Source organism: Delphinapterus leucas, chromosome 2, assembly GCF_059928025.1.
Source record: "Delphinapterus leucas isolate spDelLeu-1000000601 "Yukka" chromosome 2, BTC_Dleu_Yukka2, whole genome shotgun sequence".
NCBI lineage: Eukaryota > Metazoa > Chordata > Mammalia > Artiodactyla > Monodontidae > Delphinapterus > Delphinapterus leucas.
Genome location: NC_143130.1, coordinates 46,547,881 through 46,570,571, shown reverse-complemented (window position 1 = coordinate 46,570,571; position 22,691 = coordinate 46,547,881).

The following is a 22,691-nucleotide window of genomic DNA, read 5'->3' as shown; positions in this document are numbered from 1 at the left end:
AGTTTTCCCAGCACCACTTATTGAAGAGGCTGTCCTTTCTCCACTGTACATTCCTGCCTCCCTTATCAAACATAAGGTGACCATATGTGCGTGGGTTTATCTCTGGGCTTTCTATTCCTGTTCCATTGATCTGTCTTTCTGTTTTTGTGCCAGTACCATCTGTCTTGATTACTGTAGCTTTGTAGTATAGTCTGAGTCAGGGAACCTGATTCTGCCAGCTCCATTTTTCGTTTTCCAGATTGCTTTGGCTATTCATGGTCTTTTGTGTTTCCATATAAATTGTGAATTTTTTTGTTCTAGTTCTGTGAAAAATGCCAGTGGTAGTTTGATAGGGGTTGCATTGAATCTGTAGATTGTTTTGGGTAGTAGAATCATTTTCACAATGTTTATTCTTACAATCCAAGAACATGGTTATCTCTCCATCTATTTGTATCATCTTTAATTTCTTTCATCAGTGTCTTACAATTTTCTGCACACAGGTTTTTTGTGTCTCCTTAGGTAGGTTTATTCCTAGTTATTTAATTCTTTTTGTTGCAATGGTAAATGGGAGTGTTTTCTTGATTTCACTTTCAGATTTTTCATCATCAGTGTATAGGAATGCCAGAGATTTCTGTGCATTAATTTTGTATCCTGCTACTTTACCAAATTCATTGATTAGCTGTAGTAGTTTTCTGGTAGCATCTTTAGGATTCTCTATGTATAGTATCATGTCATCTGCAAACAGTGACAGCTCTACTTCCTCTTTTCTGATTTGGTTCCTTTTATTCCCTTTTCTTCTCTGATTGCTGTGGCTAAAACTTCCAAAACTATGTTGAATAAGAGTGGTGAGAGTGGGCAACCTTGTCTTGTTCCTGATCTTAGTGGAAATGCTTTCAGTTTTTCACCATTGAGGACGATGTTGGCTGTGGGTTTGTCATATATGGCCTTTATTATGTTGAGGAAAGTTCCCTCTATGCCTACTTTTTGCAGGGTTTTTATTATAAATGGGTGTTGAATTTTGTCAAAAGCTTTCTCTGCATCTATTGTGATGATCATATGGTTTTTCTCCTTCAATTTGTTAATATGGTGTATCACGGTGTTTGATTTGCATATATTGAAGAATCCATGCATTCCTGGAATAAACCCCACTTGATCATGGTGTATGATCCTTTTAATGTGCTGCTGGATTCTGTTTGCTAGTTTTTTGTTGAGGATTTTTGCATCTATGTTCATCAGTGATATTGGCCTGTAGTTTTCTTTCTTTGTGACATCCTTGTCTGGTTTTGGTATCAGTGTGATGGTGGCCTCGTAGAATGAGTTTGGGAGTGTTCCTCCCTCTGCTATATTTTGGAAGAGTTTGAGAAGTATAGGTTTTAGCTCTTCTCTAAATGTTTGATAGAATTCGCCTGTGAAGCCATCTGGTCCCGGGCTTTTGTTTGTTGGACGATTTTTAATCACATTTTCAATTTCAGTGCTTGTGATTGGTCTGTTCATATTTTCTATTTCTTCCTGATTCAGTCTTGGCACGTTGTGCATTTCTAAGAATTTGTCCATTTCTTCCAGGTTGTCCATTTTATTGACATAGAGTTGCTTGTAGTAATCTCTCATGATCTTTTGTATTTCTGCAGTGTCAGTCGTTACTTCTCCTTTTTCATTTCTAATTCTATTGATTTGAGTCTTCTCCATTTTTTTCTTGATGAGTCTGGCTAATGGTTTATCAATTTTGTTTGTCTTCTCAAAGAACCAGCTTTTAGTTTTATTGATCTTTGCTATCATTTCCTTCTTTTCTTTTTCATTTATTTATGATCTGATCTTTATGATTTCTTTCCTTCTGCTAACTTTGGGAGTTTTTTGTTCTTCTTTCTCTAATTGCTTTAGGTGCAAGGTTAGGTTGTTTATTCGAGATGTTTCCTGTTTCTTAAGGTAGGATTTTATTGCTATAAAATTCCCTCTTAGAACTGCTTTTGCTGCATCCCATAGGTTTTGGGTCATCGTGTCTCCATTGTCATTTGTTTCCCGGTATTTTTTGATTTCCTCTTTGATTTCTTCAGTGATCACTTCATTATTAAGTAGTGTATTGTTTAGCCTCCATGTGTTTGTATTTCTTACAGATCTTTTCACGTAATTGATATCTAGTCTCATAGCATTGTTGTCGAAAAAGATACTTGATACAATTTCAATTTTCTTAAATTTACCAAGGCTTGATTTGTGACCCAAGATATGATCTATCCTGGAGAATGTTCCATGAGCACTTGAGAAAAATATTTATTCTGTTGTTTTTGGATTGAATGACCTCTAAATATCAATTAAGTCCATCTTGTTTAATGTATCATTTAAAGCTTGTGTTTCCTTATTTATTTTCATTTTGGATGATCTGTCCATTGGTGAAAGTGGGGTGTTAAATTCCCCTGCTATGAATGTGTTACTGTCGATTTCCCCTTTTATGGCTGTTAGTATTTGCCTTATGTATTGAGGTGCTCCTTTGTTGGGTGCATAAATATTTACAATTGTTATGTCTTCTTCTTGGGTCGATCCCTTGATCATCATGTAGTGTCCTTTTTTGTCTCTTCTCATAGTCTTTATTTTAAAGTCTATTTTGTCTGATATGAGAATTGCTACTCCAGCTTTCTTTTGGTTTCCATTTGCATGGAATATCTTTTGCCATCCCCTCACTTTCAATCTGTATGTGTCTCTAGGTCTGAAGTGGGTCTCTTGTAGACAGCATATATATGGGTCTTGTTTTTGTATCCATTCAGCCAGTCTGTGTCTTTTAGTTGGAGCATTTAAACCATTTACATTTAAGTTAATTATCGATATTTATGTTCCTATTCCCATTTTCTTAATTGTTTTGGGTTTCTTATTATAGGTCTTTTCCTTCTCTTGTGTTTCTTGCCTAGAGAAGATCCTTTAGCATTTGTTGTAAAGCTGGTTTGGTGGTGCTGAACTCTCTCAGCTTTTGCTTGTCTGTAGATTTTAATTTCTCCATCAAATCTGAATGAGATCCTTGCTGGGTAGAGTAATCTTGGTTGTAGGTTTTTCTCCTTTATCACTTTAAATATGTCCTGCCAGTTCCTTCTGGCTTTCAGAGTTTCTGCTGAAAGATCAGCTGTTAACCTTATGGGGATTCCTTTGTGTTTTATTTGTTGTTTTTCCTTGCTGCTTTTAATATGTTTTCTTTGTATTTAATTTTTGACAGTTTGATTAATATGTGTCTTGGTGTGTTTCTCCTTGGATGTATCCTGTATGGGACTCTCTGTGCTTCCTGGACTTGATTAACTATTTCCTTTCCCATATTAGGGAAGTTTTCAACTATAATCTCTTCAAATATTTTCTTAGTCTCTTTCTTTTTCTCTTCTTCTTCTGGAACCCCTATAATTCCAATGTTTGTGTGTTTAATGTCGTCACAGAGGTCTCTGAGACTATCCTCAGTTCTTTTCATTTTTTTTTCTTTATTTTGCTCTGCAGTAGTTATTTCCACTACTTTATCTTCCAGGTCACTTATCCGTTCTTCTGCCTCAGTTATTCTGCTATTGATCCCATCTAGAGTATTTTTAATTTCATTTATTGTGTTGTTCATTGTTGTTTGTTTCATCTTTAGCTCTTCTAGGTCTTTGTTAAATGTTTCTCTATTATATTTCCAAGATTTTGGACCATCTTTACTATCATTATTCTGAATTCTTTTTCAGGTAGACTGCCTATTTCCACTTCATTTGTTAGGTCTGGTGGGTTTTTATCTTGCTCTTTAATCTGCTGTGTGTTTTTTTGTCTTCTCATTTTGCTTATCTTACTGTGTTTGGGGTCTCCTTTTTGCAGGCTGCAGGTTCATAGTTCCCGTTGTTTTTGGTGTCTGTCCTCAGTGGCTAAAGTTGGTTCAGTGGGTTGTGTATGCTTCCTGGTGGAGGGGACTAGTGCCTGTGTTCTGGTGGATGAGGCTGGATCTTGTCTCTCTGGTGGGCATGTCCACGTCTGGTGGTGTGTTTTGGGGTGTCTGTGGCCTTATTATGATTTTAGGCAGCCTCTCTGCTAATGGGTGGGGTTGTGCTCCTGTCTTGCTAGTTGTTTGGCATAGGGTGTCCAGCACTGTAGCTTGCTGGTTGTTGACTGAAGCTGGGTGTTGGTGTTGAGAGGATATCTCTAGGAGATTTTCGCCATTTGATATTATGTGGAGCTGGGAGGTCTCTTGTGGACCAGTGCTCTGAAGTTGTCTCTCCCACCTCAGAGGCACAGCACTGACTGCTGTCTGCAGCACCAAAAGCCTTTCATCCACATGGCTCAGAATAAAAGGGAGAAAAAGTAGAAAGAAAGAAATAAAGAGGATAAAATAAAATAAAATAAGGTAAAATAAAATAAAGTTATCAAAATTAAAAAATAATTATTCAGAAATTTTTTTTAAATAAAAAAAATAAAGGAAGGATAGCACCCTAGGACAAATGGTGAAAGCAAAGCTATACAGACAAAATCTCATACAGAAGCATACACATACACACTCACAAAAAGAGGAAAAGGGGAAAAAATAATAAATCTTTCTCTCAGAGTCCACCTCCTCAATTTGGGATGATTCGTTGTCTATTCAGGTATTCCACAGATGCAGGGTACATGAAGTTGATTGTGCAGTTTTAATCCGCTGCTCCTGAGCCTGCTGGCAGAGATTTCCCTTTCTCTTCTTTGTTTGCACAGCTCCCGGGGTTCAGCTTTGGATTTGGCCCCGCCTCTGCGTGTAGGTCGCCGGAGGGCTTCTGTTCTTCGTTCGGACAGTACGGGGTTAAAGAAGCCACTGATTCGGGGGCTCTGGCTCACTCAGGCCAGGGGGAGGGAGGGGTACGGAGTGCAGGATGAGCCTGCGGCAGCAGAGGCCGGCGTGACATCACACCAGCCTGAGGCGCCACCATGCATTCTCCCGGGGAAGTTGTCCCTGGATCTTGGGACCCTGGCAGTGGCGGGATGCACAGGCTCCCCTGACAGGGGTGTGGATGGTGACCTGTGCTTGCATGAAGGCTTCTTGGTGGCAGCAGCAGCAGCCTTAGTGTCTCATGCCCGTCCCTGGGGTCAGTGCTGTTAGCCGCAGCTCATGCCCATCTCTGGAGCTCCTTTAAGCAGCGCTCTTAATCCCCTCTCCTCGTACAGGAAACAAAGAGGGAAGAAAAAGTTCTTGCCTCTTCGGCAGGTCCAGACTTTTTCCCGGCCTCCCTCCCGGCTAGCCGTGGTGCACTAACCCCTTCAGGCTGTGTTCACGCCACCAGCCCTCTCCCTGTGCTCCAACCCGAAGCCCGAGTCTCAGCTCCCAGCCCCGCCCACCCCGGCGGTTGAGCAGACAAGCCTCTTCGGCTGTTGAGTTCTGGTTGGCACCAATCCTCTATGCGGGAATCTCTCTGCTTTGCCTTCTGCACCCCTGTTGCTGTGCTCTTCTCCATGGCGCCAAAGCTCCCCACCTCCACCACCCGCAGTCTCCACTCGCGAAGGGGCTTCTAATGTGTGGAAACACTTCCTCCTTCATGGCTCGCTCCCACTGTTGCAGGTCCCATCCCTATTCTTTTTTTTTTTTTCTTTTGCAGTACATGGGCCTCTCACTGTTGTGGCCTCCTGTTGCGGAGCACAGGCCCCAGAGGCGCAGGCTCAGCAGCCTTGGCTCACGGGCCCAGCCACTCCGCAGCATGTGGGATCTTCCCGGACTGGGGCATGAACCTGTGTCCCCTGCATCGGCAGGTGGACTCTCAACCACTGTGCCACCAGGGATGCCCCTGTCCCTATTCTTTTTTCTCTGTTTATTCTTTTTCCCTACCCAGGTACGTGGGGAGTTTCTTGCCTTTTGGGAGGTCTGAGATCTTCTGCCTGCATTCAGTATGTGTTCTGTAGGAGTTGTTCCACATGTAGACGTATTTCTGATGTATCTGCGGGGAGGAAGGTGATCTCTGTTTCTTACTCTTCCACCATCTTCCCCCTCTCTCTGTTTGTAGACTTTTTGATGATGGTCATTCTGACCAGTGTGAGGTGATACTTCATTGTAGCTTTGATTTTGCATTTCTCTGATAATTAGCGATGTTGAGCATCTTTTCATGTGCTTCTTGCCATCTTTATATCTTCTTTGGTTGTAATTGACTTATCTCATAATGTTGTGGTTGGATCAGATGCTTGATATTATTTCAATTTTCTTAAATTTACTGAGGCTTGCTTTTTGGCCCAGCAAGTGATCTATCCTGGAGGATGTTCCATGCACACTTGAGAAGAATGTGTATTCTGCTGATTTCAGATGTAATGTTCTATAAATATCAATTAAATCCATCTGGTCTAATGTGTCACTTAATACCTGTGTTTCCTTATTGATTTTCTGTCTGGATGATCAGTCCATTGAGGTAAGTGGGATGTTAAAGTCCCCCACTATTATTGTGTTACTATAGATTTCTCCTTTTATGTCTGTTAGTATTTGCCTTTTATATTGTCCTATGTTGGGTACATATATATTTACCATTGATGTATCTTCTTCGTGGATTGATCCCTTGATCATTATGTAGTGTTCTTCTTTGTCTCTTGTAACAGTCTTTATTTTAAAATTTATTTTGTCTAATATGAGTATTGCTACTCTAGCTTTTTTTTTTTTGGATTTCCATTTTCATGGAATACATTTTTCCATCTCCTCACTATCAATCTGTATGTGTCCCTAGATCTGAAGTGGTCTCTTGTAGACAACATGTATACAGGTCTTGTTTTGTATCCATTTAGCCAGTATGTGTCTTTTGTTTGGAGCTTTTAATCCATCTACATTTAAGGTAATTATTGATGTGTATGTGCTTATTGCCATCTTGTTCACTGTTTTGGATTTGTTTTTGTGTGCCTTTTTTTCTTCCCTTCCTCTTTTGTTCTTTTCCCTTGTGATTTGATGACTGTCTTTGTGTTGTGTTTCGATTGCTTTATCTTTTTGTGTGTGAATCTCTTGTAGATTTTTGGTTTGTGGTTACCATGTTTTGATAGACAGTATAAATGTGTACAAGATTATTTTAAGTTGCTGGTCCCTTAATTTCAAATGCATTTCCAATATCCTGCATTTGTACTCTCCTCACAATTGCTCATTTTGATATATATGTGTGTGGATGATTTCCTACCTTTACTGTATATTTGCCTTTACCAGTTAGCTTTTCCATTCATAATTTTCTTGTTTCTAGCATGGCCTTTTCTTTTCTGCCAAGAGATGTTCCTTTAGCATTTGTTGCACAGCTGGTCTGGTGATGCTGAATTCTTTTAGCTTTTGCTTGTCTATAAAGCTTTGGATTTCTCCACCAAATCTGAATGAGAGCCTTGCTGGGTTGAGTATTCTTGGTTTTAGGTATTTCCCTTTCAACACTTTAAATATATTGTGCCACTCTCTTCTGGCTTGCAGAGTTTCTGCTGAAAAAAATCAGCTGATAACCTTATGGTGATTTCCTTGTATGTTATTTGTTAATTTTTCTTATTGATTTTAATATTTTCTCTTTGTTGTTAAGTTTTTCAATTTGATTAATATGTGTTTCAGTGTGTTGCCCCTTGGGTGTATCCTGTATGGGACTATCTGAGCTTCCTGGACTTAGGTGACTGTTTTCCTTTCCCACGTTTGGGAAGTTTTCAGCTATTATCTCTTCAAATATTTTCTCTGGCCCTTTCTCTCTCTTTTCTTCTTTTGAGACCCCTAAAATGCAAATGTTATTGTGTTTAATGTTGTCCCAGAGGTCTCTTAGACTGTCCTCATTTCTTTCCATTTTTTTTTCTTTATTCTGCTTCATGGCAGTGATTTCCACCAATTTGTCTTCTAGCTCACTTATTCATTCTTCTGCCTCATTTTCTGCCATTGATTTCTTCTAGTGTATTTTTCATTTCAGTTTTTGTATTATTCGTCTCTGTTTGTTCTTTAAATATTCTAGCTCTTTGTTAAACATTTCTTGTATCTTCTCGGTCTGTGCTTTTGTTCTTTTTCCAATATTTTGGATCATCTTTACTATCATTACTCTGCATTCTTTTTCAGGTAGATTGCCTATCTTCACTTCACTTGTTCTTCTGGGGTTTTATCTTATTCCTCCATCTCGAACATAGTCCTCTCCCATCTCATTTTGTCTAACTTTCTATGTTTGTGGTCTCTGTTCCTCAGGCTGTAGGATTTTAATTCTTCTTGGTTCTGGTATCTGCCTCCTGGTGGTTGAGGTTGGTCCAGTGGCTTCTGCAGGATTCCTGGTGGGAGGGACTGGTGCCTGCCCACTGGTGGGTGGATATGAGCCTTGTCCCTCTGGTGGGCATGGGCATGGCCATGTCAAAGGGTGTCTTCATAGGTGGCTGTTGGCTGAGGATGAATTTAGCAGCCTGTCTGCTGCTGGGTGGGGCTGTGTTCCCACCCTGTTGGTTGTTTGGCCTGAGGCATCCCAGCACTGGAAGCCTGTAGGCTGTTGGGTGGGGCTAGGTTTCAGTGCCAAAATGCCAACCTCTGGGAGAGCTCACACTTATGGGTATTCCTTGGGGTGTCCACCATTGTCCTTGCCTCCACAGTGACCCTCGCCTTCCCAGGAGACCTTTCAAGACCCACAGGTAGGTCTGCGCCCACTCCTATGGAGTAACTGCTTTGCCCTGCGTCCCAGTACACATGAAAATTTGTTTGCAGTTTCCAAGAGTGGAGTCTCTGTTTCCCCAAGTCCTGTGGAGCTTCTGCACTCAAGCCCCACTGGCCTTCAAAGCCAAATGCTCTGGGGGCTCCTCCTCCCGATGCCAGACCCCCAGGCTGTGGAGCCTGACATGGGTCTCAGAACTCTCACTCCTATGGGAGAACCTCTACAGCATAATTATTTTCCAGTTTGTGGGTTGCTCCCCTGGTGGGTATGAGATTTGTTTATATTTTGACAGCACCCTTCCTACCACCTCATTGTGACTTCTTCTTTGGCTTTGGGTGTAGAATATCTTTTTTCAGTAGGTTGGAGTCTTTTTTGTTGATGGTTACTCAGCAGTTAGTTGCAGTTCTGGTGTTTTCATGCTAGGAGGTGAGCTCAAGTCATTCTACTCCATCATCTAGTCTCCAGCTTCTATCTGTTTCTTCTTGATTCAGTTTTGGTGGGTTATATGTTTCTAGAAACATGTCTGTGTCTTCTAGGTTGTCCAGTTTTAATTGTTCATAGTATTCTCTCATGTTTTTTTGTATTTCTGCAGTATTGGTTATTTCTCCTCTTTCATTTTTTACTTTGCTTATTTGGGTCATCTCTCTTTCCTTTTTGGTGAGCCTGGCTAGAGGTTTGTTGATTTTGTTTATCATTTTGAAAAACCAGCTCTTGGTTTATTGATCTTTCCTATTGTTTTTTTGATTTATATTTTATATATTTCCTCTCTGATCTTCATTATTTCCTTCCTTCTGCTGATTTGTTTGTTCTTTTTCTAATTCTTCTAGGTAGCAGTTTAGTTGTTATCTGAGATTTTTCTTGTTTCTTCAGGAAGGCTTTTATTGCTCTGAACTTCCCTCTTAGAACTGCTTTAGCTGCATCCCATAGATTTTATAAAGTTGCATTTTTATTGTCATTTGTCTTGAGGTATTTTCTAATTTCCTCTTTGATTTCATCATTGACCCATTTTGGGGGGGTGGTTTTTAGTAGCATGTTGTTTAGTCTCCACATGATCATATTTGTCCCATTTTATTTTTCTGTTGTTGATTCTAGTTTCATGCCATTGTGGTCAGGAAAGGTGCTTAAAATAATTTATCTTCTCTTGAATTTGCTGAGGCTTGTTTTGTGTCCTAATACATGGTGTATTCTAGAGAATGTTCCATGCACACTAGAAAAGAATGTGTATTCTGTTTGTTCGTCTGTTTTGTTTTTTTGGATGTAGTGTCCTATGTAGATATCAATGAAGTCCCCAACTGTTCTATTGCATCATTTGGGATTTCTGTTACCTTAATGATTTTCTTTCAGGAAGATCTGTCTGTTGATGTCAGAGTGGCATTAAAATCTCCTACTACAATTGTATTCTTGTCAATTTCTCCCTTTATGTCTGTTAGTATTTGTTTTATATATTTAGGTGTTCCTATATTGAGTGCATATATGTTAACAAGTGCAGTAGTCTCTTCTTATATTGATCCCTTTATCATTACATAGTGTCCTTCTTTGTCTTTCTTTATGGACTTTGTTTTAAACTCTATTTTGTCCAATGTAAGTATTGCTACCCCTGCTTTCTTGTTGTTCCCATTTGCATAAAATACCTTTTTCCATCCCCTCACTTTCAATCTATGTGTGTCTTTCACCCTAAAGTGAATCTCTTGTAGGCAGCATATTGTAGGTTCTTGGTTTTTTTCTTTTTTTTTAATCTAATCTGCCACTCTCTGTCTTTTGATCAGAGCATTTAGTCCATTAACATTTAAAGTAATTATTGATAATTGTGTATTTATTACCATTTTAATCCTTGTTTTCCAGTTGATTTAGTAGTTCTTCTTTATTCCTTTCTGTTGCTTTTTGTTTTCCTTTTGTGGTTTGATGGTTTTCTTTTGTATTATGCTTGAGTTCCTTTCTTTTTGGTTTTTGTCAATCTATTGTATATTTTTGATTTTTGATTTCCCTGGTTCTCAAGTATGTTAACCCATAACTATACCTACTTGCTCTAGACTGATAGTCATATAAGTTCAAACACATTCTAAAAGATCTACATTGTTTTACTCCCCTCCATCACATTCTGTGATTTTGATGTCCTATTTTACATTTTCGTGTTTATCCTTTATTCTATTCATAATAGTTATAATTCATTTTACAAAAAATTGTAGTTTTTAATTTTTGTTTGTTTTAAATTTAATTTTTAATTTGTTTTAAAAACAAAAACAAATTTTTGTTTTTAATCTATGTACTGGCTTATTTATGTGATCTTCAATCCTTTTATATATTTAACTTTCCTGTTGTGATTTTCCATTTTTTTTTAATAGACTTTTGCTTCTTTTCTATAGAGAAGGTGTTTCAATATTTCTTTTAGGATAGGTTTAGTATTGCTGATTCTTTTAGTTTTTGCTTGTCTAATAAATTATTTTTCTTTCTATTCTAAGTGATAATCTTGCTGAGTAGAGTGTCCTAGGTTGCAGGCTTTTCCCTCTCAGGACTTTGAATATGTCATGCCACTCCCTTCTCTCCTGCACAGTTTCTGTGGAGAAGTCACCTGATAGTCTTATGGGGCTTCCCTTATAACAGTCTTGCTGCCTTTAGAATCCTCTCTTTATCTTTAACTTTTGCCATTTTAATTATGTCTTGGTGTGAGTCTGTTTGGTTTCATCTTGTTTGGGGACCCTCTGTGCTTCCTTTACTTGGATATCTGTTTCCTTCTTTCAGTTTAGGAAGTTTTCAGCCGTGATTTCTTCAAATACATTTTTGATCCCCTTCTCTCTCTCTTCTCCTTCTGGAAGCCCTATTATGCATAGGTTGTCATGCTTTATATTATCCCATAGATTTCACATGTTGCTTTCATTTTTTAATTTGTCTTTCTGTCTGCTGTTATGATTGATTTCCATTATTCCATCTTCCAGATCACTTATTCATTCTGCATCATTTAGTCTGCTATTCATTGCTTTTAGATTGGTTTTTTATCTCGGCAATTGAGTTGTCTAATTTTAATTGATTCCTCTTTATGGTTTCTAGTTCCTTGTTGCAGTGATCTGCATTTCTATCGAAAGTCTTTCTTAATTCCTTTGGCATATTTATTACTCCTTTTTGAACTTGGGGTTTAGTAGATTGGAGAGGTCTGTTTCATTGTTTCTTTTTTCAGGGGATTTCTCTTGTTCTTTTAATTGGGAGTAGTTCCTCTCCATTTTCATTTTACTATGATTTCTCTGTCTCTATGAATTTAGGAGAAATATTTATCTACTGTGATCTTGAAGGGCTGTCCTTATGTGGGTGTTGGGAGGTTTTTGAACACTGATTCAATCTTTTTACTAGTAATTGGTCTGTTCAGATTGGTTACTGTTTATTTGTTGAACTTCTCATTTTGTTCATGCATTGTTTTTCTAATTTCATTTAGTTGTTTGCATGTTCTTGTAGTTCACTAAACTTTTGGAGAATTATTCTGAATGTTTTGTCAGACAGTTCATTGATATCCATTTCTTTATAGTCAGTTATTGGAGTTTTATTTGTTTCCTTTGGTGGTATCATATTTATCTGATTCTTTGTGATCCTTGATGCCTTGCATTGATATCTGCACATTTGAGTAAGTGATCTCCTTTTCCAGACTTTATAGATTTGTTTCATCAGGAAAATAACTTCAGCAGAGACCTCAGGTTGGGGTACCAAATGGGTCAGCTGGTGGCATCTGTGGGCACGTGGGGCTTGTTATTGGTGGTGTCTTGTTGGGTGAGGCCACTGCCCATGCTGTCAGGTCAGGGTGTGTTGCTGGCTGAGGTTCATGGTTGGATGGTAGCTGGCTGGGCTCTACATTCAAGTGGGGCCACTGGGTGATCTCCCTGGTTTGGCAGTGCTGCTGGATGTGTTATGTGGTCAGGTGAGGCCACTAGCTGGGCCCCACCTCTATTTAGGTTGGGTCTCAGGTTGTGTCCCCTGGCAGGGCAGTGCCATGGGTTGGATTCCCCAATTTGTCAGGGTCACAGGTCATTCTCTCCAACTGCTCCTGTTTGAGTGGGGCCTCAGGCTATCCCTCCTGACTGGATGGTGTCACTCCACATTGAGGTGGAACTGCAGGCTGGGCTTTGCAATCAGGTAGGCCATTAGCCGTCCTCCACTATTGCAAGAGGTTGCTGGTTGGGCTCTGTCATTTGGCTAGGTCTTCAGCTGACCCCACAGATTGGTGAGGCTGAGTATTGTGCTCTGTGGTCATGTGAAATTGCTGTCTAAGCTTTCTGGTCAGGTGGGGCCCCAGGCTACACAATTGGGCAGGATCACATGCTGGGATCTCTGACTGGGCCAAGCCGTAGCTATGTTCAGTAATTGGGCAAGGTCATGTGCTGTGCTCCATGTCTAGGCAGTGCCATAGGCTTTTCTCTGAGGGTGCTCAGGGCCACTGTTCAGTCTCCCTGGTTTTGTGGGGCCAGAGGCTATGCTCAACAGTTGGGCAGGGCTGCTGGCTTTGCTACCTGCCTGGACCAGCTGTAGGATGAGCTCCTCTGTGGCCATGTTTTCCAGAAGGATGGGACTGGATGAGAGTAGCTGGGCAGGACCAATAATTTGCTCCCCTGCCCAGTTGGGGCCATAAAATGGGCTCCATGGCTAGTACACATCATTGGCTGGGGATCCAAATCAGACAGAATTTCCAACTGAGCTGCCTGGCCCAACGTGGCCACTAGCTTGGCTTTGCAGATGGGAAGAACTGCTGGATGGGATCTCTTCTCAGCTACCACTGCAAGCAGGAGCATAGTCTGCCAAGATCTGAGTCCTGGTTGCTGTTAGCCCCACTCCCCTTCTCTGCATCTAACTGATTGCCAGTGGTTGAGCTCTGCAATATTCATCATATGAGACCTGAGTAGAACTCCCAGAAAGTGTCCCTTAATGCCAGGGAAGCTGTATGTCTGCTTGGGTTATCTTTTTCCCACTGAAGAAACTTTAAGCCCAGCGTGGCTTTCTCTGTGCAGCTCTGTGCTTACTTGGGGGAGGGGCAATGCAGTCAAAGTTAAACTGCTCCTTTTACCCTCCTAATGTGGTCCTTCTCAGTCTCTGTTGTCCAGAGGGGTGCTTCAGCCTCATCTCCAGGTTCTAAGGTTTTCACAATGGTATCTTGTCTATGGACAGTGGCTGGTTGGTCTTCTTGTGAGGGGAACTGAAATCAGGATTGATCTATGTTGCCATCTTGATGATGTCACTTCTGGGAATTTTAAAAATTACGTCTTTTATGATAACTTCTCTTCCATTTTCTCTGTTTTTTCTTTTTGGATTGTAAAGTCTTTTATTTGTTTACCAGTCACCTCAATCACTTTATCCTTTGCCTCTAAATCTTGCCATAGCTTCTCAAACTGAACTGCTAAATCGTTTAATTTTTTTGTAATATCTACTTAATTCTTATCTCTTCTTACATCTGTGACATCTATTTCTGTCCCTATCCCAAGCCCTTTGACTCTTCAGTTTTTCATTAGAAAGCAATCTAATGGTTGAACCATATAAAACTGCCAGTTTTCCAGCTCAAAAATGATCAAATATCAGCAGTTTCATGTAGTTCAACCTAATGTCTTGATTTCAGATTTTACTCTTTCCACAGATGTAATGCCCTCTTAAACTATGTTGGAAGAGTGATCTAGAGATGTGTACAAGTTTTCACATTTCCTAAAGGAGTCTTTTCATAGAGTGATATTTGTCTGATTCCTCAGGAGACCCTTCTGGAATACTGAGTTTATTGGGGTCTGGTTATTTGTCTTTTCTCATTATTTAAGAGGTAGGTCTTTTTCTTTTCAGTGTTATAATTTCTGATGGCTTTTTCCCTAAGATTGTGTGGGCTTTTGTTTAAATTTTTAAATCTCTGGCAGAGAGAAACAGGGAAAACTTTCATTTCCTCTCATTTTTTGTTTGTTTTTGCTACACCAGGGTTTTTAGGGGAGAGATGAAACTGCTACATGTGTTCCAGCTTTACTGAGCACTTTCTTCCCCTCACCTCCTTGAGCCCCGGTGGATGTTAGTCCCTAGAAGACTCAGTTCTTTGCAAGGTTGATCTTTTCCTTTTGCTGCCTGATCACTGACCCTTCTTCTCCTTTGACCACTGCCTTGGGAACATAGGAGTGCTTCTATCTGTCCAGAGCTGTACTTTCAAAGGGGATTATGAAGGAATCCTGAAGAAATGATTGTTAACCTAGGGGACATGACTCCCTCCTCATTTATATTTAGTTTGGCTCCTTCCTACAAGGGCAGGTAGACTCTCAAAATTCTGAGGAGAGGCTTAGGTCTTTAGGAGTTACTGTTAACAGAGAATCAATGAGACAAGCAGAATTTCTCCTGCTAATATTGCTTGTCCACCTATTGCATATCTTTAGAGTCATTATTATGATAAAAGACTTTGCAAATAAGACTTAGAAGGGAGGAAAAAAAGAAGGCAAAAGGAACCAACACACTCATCTTATCCCATTAAGTTAGCTTGGGTATTGAGTCACATCTGTATCTGACCATCCTCAGCCCTCCCTTATTTGGAGCCCTAAGCAGAGGTCGTGGTGGGAGCTGAGGCGAGCAGCTGCTTTATGTGCAGGGCTCCAGAGAAGTTCTCAAATTTCTCCCAAGTATATCCCAGGTTGCCCTCTCATCCAGTCTCTTCTGGTAGGATTTAGGCATATCAGTGTCTTGCCAGAGCTTTAGTAGGAAGTAAGAAAAATGAAGGATGTGGTCAGAGAATGTCCACTTAGTCTACATCAAGTAAATCTCAAGGACACATGCTGTGGCCAGAGCCACATGAAGTCCTTTATCTGGGCCCTGCCAATGGTACTCCCCCACCCCTACCACCACAACTGAGTTTAGTTGTGGAGTCATGTTCTGGGCATCATAGATCAGCATTTCTTTTTTAAAAAGTCTCATTTGCTTTGTGATAATTTTATGTGCCAAAATTTACTGGTCCAGATGTTTGCTCAAATATTATTCTGGCTGTTTCTGGGAAGGTGTTTCTGGATGATATTAACATAAATTTGTAGACTTAGTAAAGGGGATTGCCCTCCCTAATGTGGGTGGACCTCATTCAATCCATTGAAGACCTGGAGAGAACAAAAAGGCTGACCCTCTCGCAAATACGAGAGAATTCCCCCTGTTTGACTGCCTTCAGATTTGAACATAGTCTTTTCCCTGCCTTAGGACTGGAGTTGAAACTTTGGCTTTTCCTGGGTCTTGAGCCTGTCAGATTTCCAACTGGAACTACACCATTGGCTCTCCTGGGTCCACAGGTTGACTCACACTGTAGATCTTGTAACTTGTCTGTCTCCATAATTGAGTCAATTCCTCATAATCTCTCTTTCTCTCCCTCTTTTTTTCTCAGTCTTCCCCTCTCCTTTACCCTCTCTCTCCCTCTTTCTCTCCCCCCTTCCCTCTCTCCCTCCCTGCCCCCGCACTGTCTGTCTGTCTACCTACCTACCTATCTACCTATCTATCTCCAATTTGTTCTGTTTCTCTGAAGACCCCTAACATATGCTTCATATTATACAGAAGTCCCTCCAGGTTTCTTGTTATCTAATGTTTTTCCTTTCTTATTTTTAATGCTATTATAAATCTTTTTCTTATTTTTATATTTCCTCGGTCATTCTAATGAGTTTCTAGGAGGGAGGTGAGATAACTACATGAGCTCAACTCTCCATTTTGAAACACGAAGTCTACCAAAGTTTACAAAGCAGTGAAGAAATGTCCTTTGTCTTTATCCCTATTTGTTTCTTGTCCTTTTTCATGCCACCACACCTCCCTTCAACCTCCTCATCCTTTCCTCCTAAATCATGACACATTTTCTCTCTGTTCTCTTTCCTCCCAGTCCATACTCTGGGCATCTAAAAAAATACCTCCATTTCTGTGCTTTTTGGTAGTTAAATGCCAGCCATATGTCTCCTCAAAGGCTGTCATTTTCGGTTTTATTCCACTCACTGACCCTGTAAGTGACATTCGATGTACAAGAACTGGAACAGTCATTAGCTTAAATTTTCTATTTTTTAGGAAAAAAATCTCTCACAGCTCTAAATCATATCTAAAAGATTTTTTTAAAAAAGGCAACCAGCAGTAAGTCCTCTCAGTGTCCATACTTGGCCCTGCTGGGGATTGATTGCACAGGAAAGCAGACGAACATTAGGTAATGTGACTATGAGCAGGGTTAGGTGAATGACTGAATGTAGCTGCAACCCTAAGGAAGGCCCCTAGGAGCAATATTTTTTTTCTGGTTCCAGTAAAGTTAATCTTAATCCTTCCTCTGAAATTTCAAAAATCAAGCTTCTATATCTTTCCTGTTTATTCAGTTTAAGCAGCATCCTTGGTGGAATCCAACATAAGGGAATGTATATTTGAAGCCACATGTCTGCTGGAGTGAGTTGGGTTGCATCTTAGCATAACAGTATTGCTAACTAAATACAGTAGGAACGTTTTCCCCCAGCCTGGAGCCAGATATAAATACTTAGGTAAATGTTCATGTTGCATGATGTAAAAGAGTGATGACAATATGATTAGATAACCCTATTTCATGTTAGGGCCCATCTGGGTTACTTTGACTTGCACATTCTGTCAGGACTTAATAACATCTGCAAGTTAAAGTATCCTGAATGGACTCCCAAATGGAAGAGGGCCATCCTATCCCCTCTGTTCATATTTAGGCTGTACTAACAAGCCCCATTCGATTTCTAAATTATCATCCTTGAACATGTCTCCTACCCCTCTGGAGACCCAGAAGGCCCACAGAGCTCATGAGGTCCTAGGGAATTGCTCAGAACAGGGTTTACCTGACAACCAAACTATTGTCAAGGTGCATGGTGACCCCACACTAATGACCCAAGGTGTACGTAATGACAAGTTTTATTGAGAAGAACTAAGAGCAGGAAAGTGTAAAGCACACACTATCCCCGCAGTTGCAACATTATACCTTAGAGAGGTGTGCTTAGGCAGTAGAGCTGCATGTGCACTCCAATTGAAGAAAGTCTCCCTACCACCACTTTACATATTTACAGGCTAAATTAAGATGGGGTAGGGAATACCTAGTATTCTATGATACAAAGGGGATTCCTGGCCCAGAAGGTAACCTTATTACTCAGGTGTTCAGTGAGGGACTTTGAATACCAATGAGAAAATTTGCTGTCTTTTTTATGAGCTGACTCAGACCAGCTGAACCTACTCACTCCCTATCCATTGGAAAGGGCCATTGCACCCTGTGGCCATCAGAGAGCAAAGGTTTTTCTTTACTCAGTATCTCCTGACCTTTGGGATTCATTAAATGTATGCTTTTCTATCAGGAAAATAGTAAGACATTAAATGGAGCCTTCAAAGCTTGCTGACAATGTCAGGGGAGTCACTGTATGATGAGAGACTGTATGATGAGAGAGGTCTCAAAACATACTATAAAGCACATCACAGGGATCTGAAGAGCTCTTCTGAGCCAACCCAGCCTGGAGCCCAGGCTAAGCCAAAGGGAGAAAACCCCAAGGTGAAGACTGAGAAAGATCCTGGATCTTTTTGCTCGCTGATCCTGAGGTTGAGGGCAAGAGATGTTTTCCATCATGTATACTTCTCCCAGGGCTATGTGGTTATCCACATGACCTGGAAAAGGGATTCAAGGCTGCTCTGTTCAGGACTGAGATTCTGGTTGGCCCTGGGCAATGTGATTTACGGTAGCGAGTAGGTTTCCGATCATATCCTGGCCTTAGAAGTGCCAATCTAAGCCTGGAATGTTCACATAAACTGATCAAAGTTGCTTTCCTTGACTTTCTGAATGAGGCCCTAGTACCTGTCCCACAGAACTTAATGAGAGGTATCTGAAAGGGTTCTGAGCCACTATGAAGACTACAGAGTGAGAGAGGTGATATATCTAGGAAGAAGACAGTGTACAGCTGGCTGTCCACATAGAAAAACAAGTCCTGATATTGGATACGCAAAGGGTACCATTTATAGATTCAGGGTACATTCCATATCCAGTTGGCTATGACAGTTGTCCATTGGAGAAGATGATTTGTGTGCTTTTAGGGAATGGTGATAGGGTGGACTAGGCCTGGTTGTAGTGCTTGGGTGAAGAAGAGCACCACCAGGCCATTAGGGATTGTTTCCAAGATGACTGGGGAGTGAGACGGCAAAAGGAGAGCATCACTGCACACCTGATAGGATGAAGAGAGCTGAACTGATGAGCATGGCTAACTGGAAGAGCACTAAAGAGGGCAGAGCTAACAGGACCTCTGGATTCTGTCAGCCATGACTGATTTCCACAACATTCTCTGGGAATAGGATGCCTGTAAATTTATCTAAAACTCGATCAGATTGGGAATGACAAATTCAGCACCAAAATAAGTTTTCACTGTAGCCTGCTGCTTAGGACAATTAATGTAAGACTATTCAGGAATCTCTATCTATATCTCTTCCCTCATCTCTCTTCCCTGTTGCCTCTGTGTATACCTTTGACTTTCATAGGTCTGCCAGTCTGCTTAAATATCTTACATTATTTTGCAACTTGGCACCTGTTCAATTTCTGGGTTTTTTTCAGTCCCTCTATTCATGAGTCATAGTAATATATCTTTGCGGATGACCCCTAATACCTCCTGATATTTACTCCTTTGTGTAGTTCCCTCCTACATTGAATCCTTTGCCTCTTTTAAAACAAAATTCACTGGAAGCAATAGTATAAGCGTTCAATGCTAGGTAATAAAGTCATTCTGGCTTCCACCTGACTCCCTCTTAGATTTCTTACTCTGGGGGAAGCCAGAGCATTCAAGCATTCCTGTGAAGAAGACCACATAAAAAAGGACTGAGGCAAGTAATCATCATCAAAACCCAAGTTTCTGGCCAGATGAGTAAGCTACCTTAGAATTGGATTCTCCAGATTAGTTAAGCCTTCAGATGACTACATCCATAGACAGTATTTGACTGAAGTCTTCCAAAAGCCTTGAGCCAGAACCATCCAGATGCTCCTGTGTTCCTGATACCTAGAAATAGTGAGAGATAATAGTAATTATTGTTTTAAGTCACTAAGTTTGGGGATGACTTATTATGCAACAATAGTTAACTAATAGGAAAGATGACAAGAGCACATAGAGGAGGGCCAAGAGCCAAGGTGAATCACTGTAAGGCAGCAGGACTGAAACCCAATAGAGGAGCTGGGAATGTGTGCTTGCCTAGATTTCAGAATTGCTATGGACCACAGACTTCTGTGCACCTCCCATTTCCCCCTGTTAGTAGAAAAGTGGTCATCCTATGCCTCTCCTACTATCATGTTGGGTGAGTTGGAGCATAAAACTTGGCTATTTGGTTTATAGGTGTTCAACTCAAGGGATGCTGTACTTGAGCACCTGTACTTAAGGAACCACATCTGAAGTTTTTCATCCAGACTTAAACACAATTAAGATGAATGATGAGCCTGGGTCTGTTGTAATAAGTGAAATCTGTGAGGGATCTTGAGAGGGTTTGAGTGTATTTTGCATAGGGGAGAAACGTAGATGATTTGATGCCAATGGACAGATGCTAGTGGCTTTAAAACATATCCACAAGTAATTTGACTCCTTCCATAGAAACTGGCATCTAATTCTGCAAACTTTGGGCATATCAGCTTTAGGTATTTGCTTCTAATTAATAGAATGTAGTGGACGTAGCATATTATGACTTACAAAGCTAGATTAAAAAAGGGGATAGAATTCCCATTTGGCTCTCATTCTGTACTTTTGCCCTTGAAGTCCTTGAAACCCAGTCACCATGTTGTGAGGAAGCCCAGGCCACATGGAGAAATCACATGTAGTTTTCTGGGTAATAACCATAGATGTTCTAGTCAACATCTAGCAGCACCTTCCAGTCATGTGAGTGAGAAACATCTAGATGATCCCAGCCACCAGCTCTTAGCTCTCACAGTTGTTGTGAAGTGGAGCAGAGACTGAACTATTTCCACAAAGCCCTTCTCAAACTGTGGACTTCTGAGTAAAACAAAGGTTGTCATTGCTTTAAACACTAAGTTTAGGAGTGATCTGTTAGGAGATTGGTTCAAGATGGTGGAGTAGAAGGACTGGTGTTCACTTCCTCTTGCAAGAGCACCAGAATCACAACTAACTGCTGAATAATCATCGACAGGAAGACACTGGAACTCACCAAAAAAGATACCCCACATTCAAAGACAAAGGAGAAGCCACAATAAGGTGGTAGGAGGGGCGCAATCACAATAAAATCAAATCCCATAACTGCTGGGTGGGTGACTCACAAACTGGAGAATACTTATACCACAGAAGTCCACCCACTGGAGTGAAGATTCTGAGCCCAATGTCAGGCTACCCAACCTGGGGGTCTGGCAAAGTGTGGAGGAAGTCCTAGAGAATCAGACTTTGAAGACTAGAGGGATTTGATTGCAGGACTTTGATGGGACTGGGGGAAACAGAGACTCCACTCTTGGAGGGCACACACAAAATAGTGTGCACATTGGGACCCAGGGGAAGGAGCAGTGACCCCATAGGAGACTGAACCAGACTTACCTGCTAGTGTTGGAGGGTCTCCTGCAGAGGAGGGGGGTGGCTGTGGCTCACCGTGAGGACAAGAACACTGGTAGCAGAAGTTCTGGGAAGTACTCCTTGGCGTAAGCCCTCCCAGAGTCTGCCATTAGCCCCACCAAAGAGCCCAGGTAGGCTCCAGTGTTGGGTCACCTCAGGCCAGACAACCAAAAGGGAGGGAACACAGCCCCACCCATCAGCAGACAAGTGGATTAAAGTTTTACTGAGCTCTGCCAACCAGAGCAACAGCCAGCTCTACCCACCACCAGGGTCTCCCATCAGGAAACTTGCACAGGCCTCTTAGATAGCCTCATCAACCAGAGAGCAGACAGCAGAAGCAAGAAGAACTACAGTCCTGCATCCTGTGGAACAAAAACAACATTCACAGAAAGATAGACAAGATGAAAAGGCAGAGGGCTATGTACCAGATGAAGGAACAAGCTAAAACCACACACACACACAAAACAATGAAATGAAGTGGAGATAGGAAACCTTCCAGAAAAAGAATTCAGAATAATGATAGTGAAGATGATCCAGGACCTCAGAAAAATAATGGGAGCAAAGATTGAGAAGATACAAGAAATGATTAACAAAGACCTAGAAAAATTAAAGAACAAACAAACGGAGATGAACAAAAAAAAAAAAACTGAAATGAAAACTACACTAGAAGGAATCAATAGCAGAATACCTGAGGCAGAAGAACCGATAAGTGACCTGGAAGACAGAACGGTGGAATTCACTGCCGCAGAACAGAAAAAAGAATGAAAAGAAATGAACACAGCCTAAGAGACCTCTGGGACAACATTAAACACAACAACATTCACATCATAGGGGTCCCAGAAGGAGAAGAGAGAGAGACAGGACACAAGAAAATATTTGAAGAGATTATAGTTGAAAACTTCCTTAACATGGAAAAGGAAATAGCCACCCAAGTCCAGGAAGCACAGAGAGTCCCAGGCAGGATAAACTCAAGGAGAAATGCCGAGAAACATAGTAATCAAATTGGCAAAAATTAAAGACAAAGAAAAAATATTGAAAGCAACAAGAGAAAAATGACAAATAACATACAAGGGAACTCCCATAAGGTTAACAGCTGGTTTCTCAGCAGAAACTCTACAAGCCAGAAGGCAGTGGCATGATATACTTAACATGATGAACAGGAAGAACGTATAACCAATATTACTCTACCCCACAAGGATCTCATTCAGATTTGATGGAGAAATCAAAAGCTTTACAGACAAGCAAAAGCTTAGAGAATTCAGCACCACCAAACCAGCTCTACAACAAATGCTAAAGGAACTTCTCTAAGTGGGAAACAAAAGAGAAGAAAAGGAACTACAAAAACAAACCCCCAAACAATTAAGAAAATGATAATAGGAACTGACATATCGATAACTACCTTAAAAGTGAATGTATTAAATTCTCGAACCAAAGGACACAGGCTAGCTGAATGGATAGAAAAATAAGACCCATATATATGCTATCTATAAGAGAACCACTTCAGACCTAGGGAAGCATACAGACTGAAAGTGAGGGGATAGAAAAAGATATTCCATGCAAATGGAAATCAAAAGAAAGCTGGAGTAACAATACTCATATCAGATAAAATAGACTTTAAAATAAAGAATGTTAC